This window comes from Festucalex cinctus, chromosome 4 (assembly GCF_051991245.1).
Source record: "Festucalex cinctus isolate MCC-2025b chromosome 4, RoL_Fcin_1.0, whole genome shotgun sequence".
Classification (NCBI taxonomy): Eukaryota; Metazoa; Chordata; class Actinopteri; order Syngnathiformes; family Syngnathidae; genus Festucalex; species Festucalex cinctus.
In genome coordinates, this window is record NC_135414.1 from 4,972,847 (window position 1) to 4,982,283 (window position 9,437).

The following is a 9,437-nucleotide window of genomic DNA, read 5'->3' on the forward strand; positions in this document are numbered from 1 at the left end:
AACAACCGTGTATATAGAGTCCTATTTGTAAACAAAAGCCATGCTTGCCTGTTGTCACGTCGATGTGCTTTTTGGACATTATTTCTGGGACTTCTACCATGGGTAAGTAGTTTTGTGTTAAAATAGTGTTAGTTTGTCTTTTTTTTTATTTTATTTTTTTTATTTATTCTGTGACCTTTTTTTTTCTTTTAAATGTCTGACTCATGTCATGCTATGTTAACTAGCTGCCCTCCCTCCACCCCAAAACACTAGTTCGCAAACTATCTTATTTTGAAATATACCGGATTTACCTTAATGCCAACGCCCGACTTCCTGTCCGGCTGGTGTAATTTCTTCAGCTTCATGAAAATCCGTATGCGGAATCCGGAAAAAAAACAAAAAAAAAAAACACTTGCGGAAACCTTCTGCAGCGCTGCTTCCGAGCCGCACCGCACAGCTGGTGTGAATTGACACGCAGACTCAAATGCTTTCTATTCCTTGTGGATGCCATACGGAAAATGGTCCGCATCCGTTCCGCAGTCAGGGGCATATAGGTCGCTTGCACATCGTAATGCATCATGGGAGTTTTTCCTTCGGGCGCCATATTGGGTGTCCGCCGGTTCACAAGGTACACTCGCGAGTTACACGGTAGAGCTTATCAACCTGATGTAATTTTCGCAGTATTTTCACGATTTACCGGAAGATCAAAAACAACGATACAAGCAGAAGGTGTCTCTGTGTGGCGGGATTGATCCTAATTACGTCCTGACCAAGGGTGATTTTTTTTTTGACGGAGAAAGCTTGCTGGCCAAATGTGACATCTCTGGACATCTTTCCCTACCTCGTGTTGACAACATGCTCCATAACACGCCAACAAATCCGTGGAGGCTTACAATTATTTTGTAAGCGGGTGGATACAGAGTGTAAACTTTAACATCGCATCAGAAGAAACGGTTGCTGTTGCACGTAAGTAAACCACATGGTGTTGGTAATTCTGCACACAAAAATGTTGATTTGTTCTCAGGCTTCCTGTTATCATTGTGTTTACATGCACAGCTAGGTTGACCTGATGTGGTTTTTCTAACAATTTTATAACAGGCAAATATGGCAGAGCGTATAAGAATAAAAAGTAACTATGCACAGCCTCCCCGTGGCTTAATTAAATTTAATGCTACCCTTTCACTAGTTACATGTTACTTAATCAACTTATTCTAAATGGTTAAGGTTAACCACTCTCAGAGGACGTATTTTTAGTTTCAGTTTCCAGTACAATAAAACGTGTTCATGGTAACTACTGAGCATACTGACAGCTTTTCTTATGATCTCACGGTTAAGGAGGCTGTCACAACACCCAATTTCTGTCTGGTGCCAGATGGCAACAATTCCCATCACTTGTCACGACAACACCAATAGTATTACCAGGTATGTATGGCTTTACTTTTTGTAGTTTCTTATTTAATTCTATGTTTCATATTTTCATTACAATGTTTGTAATATTTTCAGATTCAGGCACAGATGAGTTTAACTGGACGGGCTTCTGCGACTTTGTGGTGTGGACAAAGTGTGATTGAGCGAGTCCACCCAGATCGCTCGTTTTGGCCAGTTGGAAAAGCCAGAGTTTTTTTTCCCCAAAATCCCCTCCTTACCTGAACTGCTCGGGAGAGCATTTACTAGGTCAGCAGTGGACTTCCAGTGTTCCTGCTCAGCCGCTGTCACCTACCACTTGCTCATGTACTTCAAAGATGCGGAATAAAGTAGTTTTTTGTGCTGCAGCAGATTGTAAAATCAAATATCACCCTAAGTGTGCCAATCTAGACTGCCAAAAGGACAGTGGTTTTGTGACAAGTGTGAAACAAGGATTATTGGGAAAACTGTAACACAGTACTGGTACTTGTCTTTCATTAAACAAATTTAAAAGAGAGCAACTTTTTCCTCTGTACATAGCATAATGAAAGTCATTGCGTACCCCATCAACATTACATCATACCGTCATCTCAGGATGGTAGGCACCTGTGCTAAAATAAACTACATTAATTAACAGTTCAATTTTTAACCCTGAAATTACTACATCTAATAATTATTCACTTCATTTTTTGTGCTTTTAGAAATAATAGAGATTTATGCCATTACTTTAAGAGGGACCATATTGCACATTGAGTCAAATCCTGTCATTTGTATTATGTATAGCTTTGTAAACAAACCCAACAATAGAATTTGTATAAACGCTGCCTTTATTAGCGCCAAACAAACAGTCGCATGTTGTCCTCCTCCAATGCTTTGATGCTCGCCTTCGTTTCCATCATGTCATTGGCAATCAAGTCGGTGTGGCATGAGATCCCTAAAGAAAAAAATAAAGAAAAAAAATCACAAAAAAAAACGGTACCAGTAATAGGTTTAATATAGTAAAGTAGTATAGTTTTTTTGTCAGTGTAAAAGAAATGTACACATTTTGTTGCATTTTTTAATGTATGAACATTGCTACAGGCAAATACTTATTTCTATAAACACTTCCAAATGTCTCTAAAATATAAGGTGCGTGTACACACACAAACAAACACATACATTCACTCATGCATACAATATATCATGTAATGAATTCTGAGTGGCATACCAGAGTCAATGATGTCAGCAGTACTTGAGGGTACAGGTTACTGGAGCCATCCTCTGCCACTTCGAGTCGTCTTTTCTTTGCTTGTCTCTCCTGTGCACGTTCATATCTTGGCACCGACTGGGCTGAGACATAGATGTTGTAACTTGGGACCCAACTTTAATGTTGGAGCCCAGTCGGGATGATTGGACAGAAAAACGGGCGCAGGGCGACCTGTTAAAATAAACAAATATATAAACAAATAAAATATGGAAAGACTGGTTATTTTACCGCAGTAGGGTGGCCGTGAATAAGTTCTTTAGCATGATGTGTAGGCTACCGGGTTCTGTTTTCTTGCATCACCCCCGGGGGTCTGTTTTCTTGCATCAGCCCCTTCTGTCTCTTTTTTTTCCAAGTTTACATTTTGCCACCAAAAAACATGTTATCGGCATTAAAAGCCCAAGACTAATCAATCCAATTTCAGCAGTAAACACTTTGCACTGGCACTACTTGGGTGAAAATGTTCGATGTTAGCTTTCGGCTAACGTCCGCTAGCCAGCTTGTACTACCGAACTTGCTTGCTCATGAATCCAAAACATAAGCAACTTGCCCATATATGGGCGGTCGAAACGTTATTAATCCTCATGCATTAAATAAAGGTAAACAAGCTTACCGCTCACAAAGTGATCGCTGCACACACGAGCCCAAAGTAACGACTTCCCTCCGGAGTCCGCACTCCTCTGTCTCCAGGCCCTGGTTCCTAATTATTTTCGGAATTCGGAAAAAAGACCGACCATTTTCCCCCTTGGCTTTGTTCGAACAGCCAACGATGCAGCAACAATGTACCATTTTAAACGCAGAAAACAAACGTGATAGATACGTGTTAGACCGAATCGCTACGTAAATGGAGGCCACCCAGCATGGCGACTACAAGAAATCCGAGGCGGAAGTGACGACATGTGCAAGCGACCTATTCACAAAAAATGCGCTGCGTCCGGTAATAGCGCGAAATGTTGCACCACAACTGCACCCGCAGTCAGCGCCCAGTTACCCACCTATTCACTAAGGATATTGCTCAAATTTTTTGCCCGGAATTTTGAATTTTGCCCGGTAGTGAATATTGTGCTAAATTCATTCATAATCATCCGTATTCTGTTTAGCCACGCTGCTGTCAGCATGTTGTGGTGGGGGCGGGGTAAGCGGAGCACAACTGCTCCTCCGTTTACTACACGCAATCGATGACGCGTTCCAAACTTAGTAACAGCGGTGAATGAGCTGCCCTTGACGCTCGTATATATCTTGCATCTAATAACGCAACAAATATGTTACGTAGTAATGCAGAACGTCAGGAATTTCACGTTTTTCGCTATTTCCGGGTTTCGTAGGCGTACAGCCCTCGTCATTTTTGTCCAATGGGAGCACGGATCGTCACGTGGGTCGACGTGATTCCGCAATATAGTCCACTTGCAAAAAGCACAGTGTGAATACCGCACCAAACTAAAAAAAATAAAGTCCGCTTTTGGTCCGGACCAAAGAAGCGGACTAAGGACTTTTCTGGTCTGAATACACTCTTAGAATTTCTGAGTTCATCAACTTTTACTAGGTTTTTTCAAGTTAATCACTCCCTATTTTTAGAGTGTAGGCGTTTCCCCCAGACTAGCATGAGTTGGTAGGATGGTCTTCCACATGTGATTTTTACAAAAACTGACAGACATTTGGCTTCTACTTTTCGCGAAGATCCCTGAATACACCTTTAATACTTTGTCTTGTCTCAATGGTGTCATTCTGCAGGTACGCTCTATGCACTCAGCATCTTGTGTTCCATATTGTTAATTCCAGCTCTCGTCCTCTAGCTATTTACCATGCCTCTCTCCTATCAAGCCTTTAATGACTTAATTATTCTTCATTGGGCTCAATTAAAACACATTAGACTGTGCTGCTTCAAAAAATCAACTATTGCTGCGACTAAACAAAACACAGGTGAGTCAATTGCGGCCTGCGCTCTATTGTCTGTTGAGCGATAAATGAGATTGTGTTATTCTCAGGATCAAAGTCTGATTATTATGCTAAAAGCAAAATATAAGATTGACTTTTCGAAAGCACTCAAGCACCTCCAGTAGAGGACTGAATAGATTCACATATGTGGCAATCAGAGCGGTGAGCGCACCTTCCCCAAACAAAATGACATTTGAGAAAAAGAAATGGTTTTCTTTCCCTCTTCATGCAGTCATTTGTTGTGCAATGTCACCTTACTCAACAGTAGCGGATCAGGTTTACATCATTACACACAGCCCCTCCTCTCCATGCCTCTATCTAAATCAGCCAATTTATTTCCAAATTGCATGTCGAGTGTGGGTGCAAGGGCTTATGGAACTATATTAAATCAATATACTCCTTAGGTATATATTTTGAGGAGGCTTTAATTTTTTTTTCCCTCTTTTTGATGATATTGAGAGTCATGAAGGACATGCTGTCACAAATATGAACCCTGTATATTGATGGGAAAAAGATGGTTGCAAAAAGTGAATGAGGTGGATTAATGGGCTAAAGAAATGCTTTATGGTATCCAGACCTTGACAATTTGTATTTATTTATTTTTTTTACTTGTATGCTTGCCTGTCAGCACTCTGCACTCTGTCTGTAATTTATGAGCATCAGCAGCATAGAGCCTGTCACCAAAGGATGCCATTTAAATTTGTCTTGCCTTTGTGGACAATCATGAATAAAAGCTTGTGAACCAAAAGTAATATTAAGGTATGTTTTTTTTTCTGGCAAACTTAAATGGGAGTTCAAAGGTGTGAAGGCAGCAAAACAACCAGCATGATATGCACACTGGCCATAACATTAGGAACACCTGTGTAATCAAATGAGGTGCAATAAATTCAATCTTTTCAAAGATGATGATTCATATAGGTGTTATTAAACATTTGAAGCTTTCTAATTACAAAAATAAACTTGATCCAATTAAGACTTCCCTGACAGTATCTATAAACATTAGCATATTATTCATTATAACTCTGGGAAGTGACAATCAAAAAGCCTTATTAACTAGAAGACATAATTTTATTTTCCAGTTGATGTTTTGAAAATGTAGTACAGAATTGCAACATATATTTTTTTAATGTTAACTCACTTCACGACAAGCATCAGTTTGGCAAACAGTTCAAACAATTTAAAAATCTGTTTAATATCACTCCAATTTCAAGTTTACTGTCAAACTAAGTGTAAAACTAAGCAAATTACACATTTTTAATATTCATAAACTGCCACATAGCCTTGCCTTAAATGCACTAGCGCAATGCATCACACACATGCTAATAAATAGAATCTATGTGATGGTGTTATACCGCAATGGATATTTGAACACAAATGTGCAGCAACACATGCAGATAAACAATATAACAATCGTGATATGTTCTTTATCCTCTGTGAAAAATGGCTATTATTACTACAGTATTATTATTATTATTATTATTATTATTATTATTATTATTATTATTATTATTATTATTATTAATAATAATAATAATAATTCAATCTCTGGTGTAATAACCTTATTTATTGATTGATTTAATTATTTTCTATTTTATTACCTGTTCTCACTGCTGCTGGACATGTAAATTTCCCAGAGGGAGCCATCCCAAAGGGATCAATAAAGTCAAGTCTAAGTCTAAGTCTCTAACTCTACAGTTTACTGAATAACTTACGGTAGTATTGAAACTCATCTTTGTTTGTATTGGCATGATTGTATCATACTGGCTTCTTTTCGTAAAGGCGTGCACACAAGAAAGAGACACAATTATTAATGTTTGACATTAAATTTAATGTTCTTACTATATTTTTTTATAAAGTGCAATACTGTGGAGTTATACTTTCTTTTCTTTAAAAAAAAAAAAAAGTTACATCTTATTTATTTATTAGGCTTGAATGGAGTGTTTTGATTCATTGAACAAATTAAATTTGCATTTCAAGGCACTACTAGACTGTATTAGGCCTCTTGTTAATTTCATAAAAGTCTATAAATGTTTTTTGGGGGGTAGTATGGGGGAGGTCTTTAGTTGTCGATGGCAGTTAATAACATTGTTATTATTTTTTGTACAAAACTTTTTAACACAACACTAACATCAATAAAATGAAATCATCGAGTGCAGCCCAAATTGTCTGACTGTCCACACATGATTATGGCCACGTTTGTTTACGATTTTTACAAACTTTATTCAGTTTCACATCATTTACAAAAAGTTTCAAAACACCAAATACAAAACATTATTTACACACAAAGTACACGATCAATTAGAACACTCTAAATTCAAAACGTCCGAAACATTTTACAACTGTAAAATATGCCAGGGGAAAAGCTTCTTTTTGTCCTTATTTCGTTCTTTCCTTAAAAAACAGAGAATTTGTCTAAACACAGTGTTGCTATCAATTATTATATTCTTCATACTCATAACACACCTTTTCCAATCATGTTTGCCATTTGACAAAACAGACATTGTTTTCCATATGTTGTTATTATTGTTGCCATGACAACTGAGTGGAAACGGTGTGCTGTGAGTCTATATAAGTATGTGCGTGTCATGAGTGTCTATTGAACGTTGTGTCAAAAACAAATATGATCAAATTCATTTTTAGCACAGCTTTTTTGTTGAATGTGTTCTTTCGTGTCTTTGACCCGTCTAAATTTGCCAAAACATGCACCACAAAAGACTTGGATTAATTTGTTCTTTTTGCTAAAGTCATTGTGCCCCATCTTAAAGCGCAGCGTGTTTCCCCTGTGTGTTTGTGGCACCTTGAATGTCCTTAACCAGCACTAACACAAGATAATGATGGCGCTCAACAAAAAAAAAGAGAGATTGGTTTTGAATTATTAACAAGTTAACTTTGTAGTGGCGCCACTTTATCCCAGAGGACAAACATCCCCAAATGTTTGCAAAATATAATTAAGCCGAGGCATCTTTAAATGTCATTGCCGCCTGTGCCATGTTTCAAATTGTTCTGCATCAACAGAATTTAACGAGATGGCGAAGGAATCCATTTCCTGCAAGCATGTGATAAGCCGCACATACAGTGGAGCACTTTCATTGATTGCCAAAATAAAGCATTTTGTATGCAAATGGGGGAATGGAGTGGCTAAGCTGATTCAGCCTCATGGACACCAAATAATGGTCTTTACAATTAATACTTTTACATGCTATCCATTGAAGAATTCATCTTTCATTTAATGGCTCGAAAGCATTTACACGTGCCCAGAAAGGAGGGCAAAATGCATCCACGGCGTTCCAATGGATTAATAAGCGAGCCAACAAACAAATAAAGCCATGCATCTCTCCCTCCCCCGCCCTTCGTTGTCGTCTCATGCTCCTGCACATTTTGGATTAACAGATAATCTTTGAACATGAAGGAAGGTCTGCTAACCCTGAGGGGGTGCCGTGTAGTGAGTGAAAGGGAGCACGGGATTGGAGGCAGTGTTGCATTGTTTGGGCGTAATGTGCTTGTCTTGTGCTTGTAAACATGCGGCGCTTTTTGTTGAGCCGATACGACCTCAAATAGCCCCGCTCCAGGTTGTGTTTCCGGAATGAACAGATAAAGGATGGAGGGTCAGGGACGGGCGCTATTAGCTGCTTCCATTTGTGATCCAGGAAGTAGCAAGATTCGTTATGCGAGGATGCTAATGAATCTCGTCTCCTTTACATTTTTTTTTTTTTTTTTACCCTCTCAGAGCATGAAGATGCACATACTCAAGCCACACTTCTACTTTTGTATTCTGTGAAAGCAGGGCTTGAATTGATCGACTGGCGATTAGAATAGGGAAACCGGTCCATGGCTCGAAAAAGGTTGGAAATCACTGTACTGTACTGAAAAAAAACACACACAAAAAAAAAAACAAAAAACAAAAAAACAAACAATATATATATATATATATATACATATATCAGTGGCGTCATCACTTAAACAACTATGGCTCAACTTTCATCACATAATAGTCAACTACAAAAAGTCTTTCATTCTTCATTCATGCTGTCTTCATTGTGGTTGTACGGTAGTTTCCAGTTGTGTAGTATGGGGTATATGCCACAGAAGAGGCGGGACGTGATTTTGCACATCAGTTTATTTCCGGTCCGGGTTGCGGAGGCGCAACGCAGGGGCACAAAGTCGGAAGCACAAATATTTTTGACGTAGCCCACACGTCGCAAACCGAACCGGAAACAAACTGTTGTGCAAAAAACAGTCCCGCCTCTTCCGTGGCATATACCCCATTGCACTGTATATATTGAAATGTTTTGTTAAATGAATACCTCTCGAACATTATGTTGGCATTTTTGATGTGCTGTACTATAAATGCATACTTTGCACACGTCATAAGTTTGTCTCAAAATACGTTTTACAAGACTGGTTTGCTTGCATTCCAAGTTTTACAACACTAGGATACAGTCAAAGTTATGTAGCCATACGTTACTGAACATTGTTTGCCGTCATACATTCAAAGCAAGTCAACTGATGTTTACAGTATGTCAGACGCAATCTGACCTTCAATAATAGACTGTTTGGAAAGTGAGCATTCCTCATAAACACTGCTATTTTCTACATTTTTCTGTATTGTTATTGTAACCAAAAGTAAAGATATGCAGACATGTGGAATGACATAGTTAGGATTGCAAAGTTTTGTGGGACAATTTTTCCGGAATATTCAAAACAACTTTGTACAGTTTGGCCAACCACAGTGGAGCACAGAGCAATTTTCTACCAGTCCTCTATTGAATTAAATGACACATTTAAGGCTTTCAATGTATTTTTTCTATTTCATAAGTAAATATAGTAAATATATGCAAAGTTTTGGGGGCAAGTTATTCTCTGTTGTCCACTGAAA

At 38.5% G+C, this 9,437-nt stretch overlaps 2 long non-coding RNA genes across 2 annotated transcripts; one reads left to right on the plus strand and one right to left on the minus strand.

The window, feature by feature from the left end:
• The first annotated feature begins 568 nt into the window (after window positions 1-568).
• On the plus strand, window positions 569-1,898 carry LOC144017043 (uncharacterized). The gene is made up of 3 exons (XR_013283071.1): window positions 569-945; window positions 1,315-1,401; window positions 1,483-1,898. It is a non-coding gene; the product is annotated as an uncharacterized LOC144017043 (long non-coding RNA).
• A 294-nt stretch (window positions 1,899-2,192) lies between these two features.
• On the minus strand, window positions 2,193-3,537 carry LOC144017042 (uncharacterized). Its single transcript, XR_013283070.1, has 2 exons — window positions 2,591-3,537; window positions 2,193-2,317 (listed from the first exon to the last, which is right to left on the minus strand). It is a non-coding gene; the product is annotated as an uncharacterized LOC144017042 (long non-coding RNA).
• Between the last annotated feature and the right edge of the window lie 5,900 nt (window positions 3,538-9,437).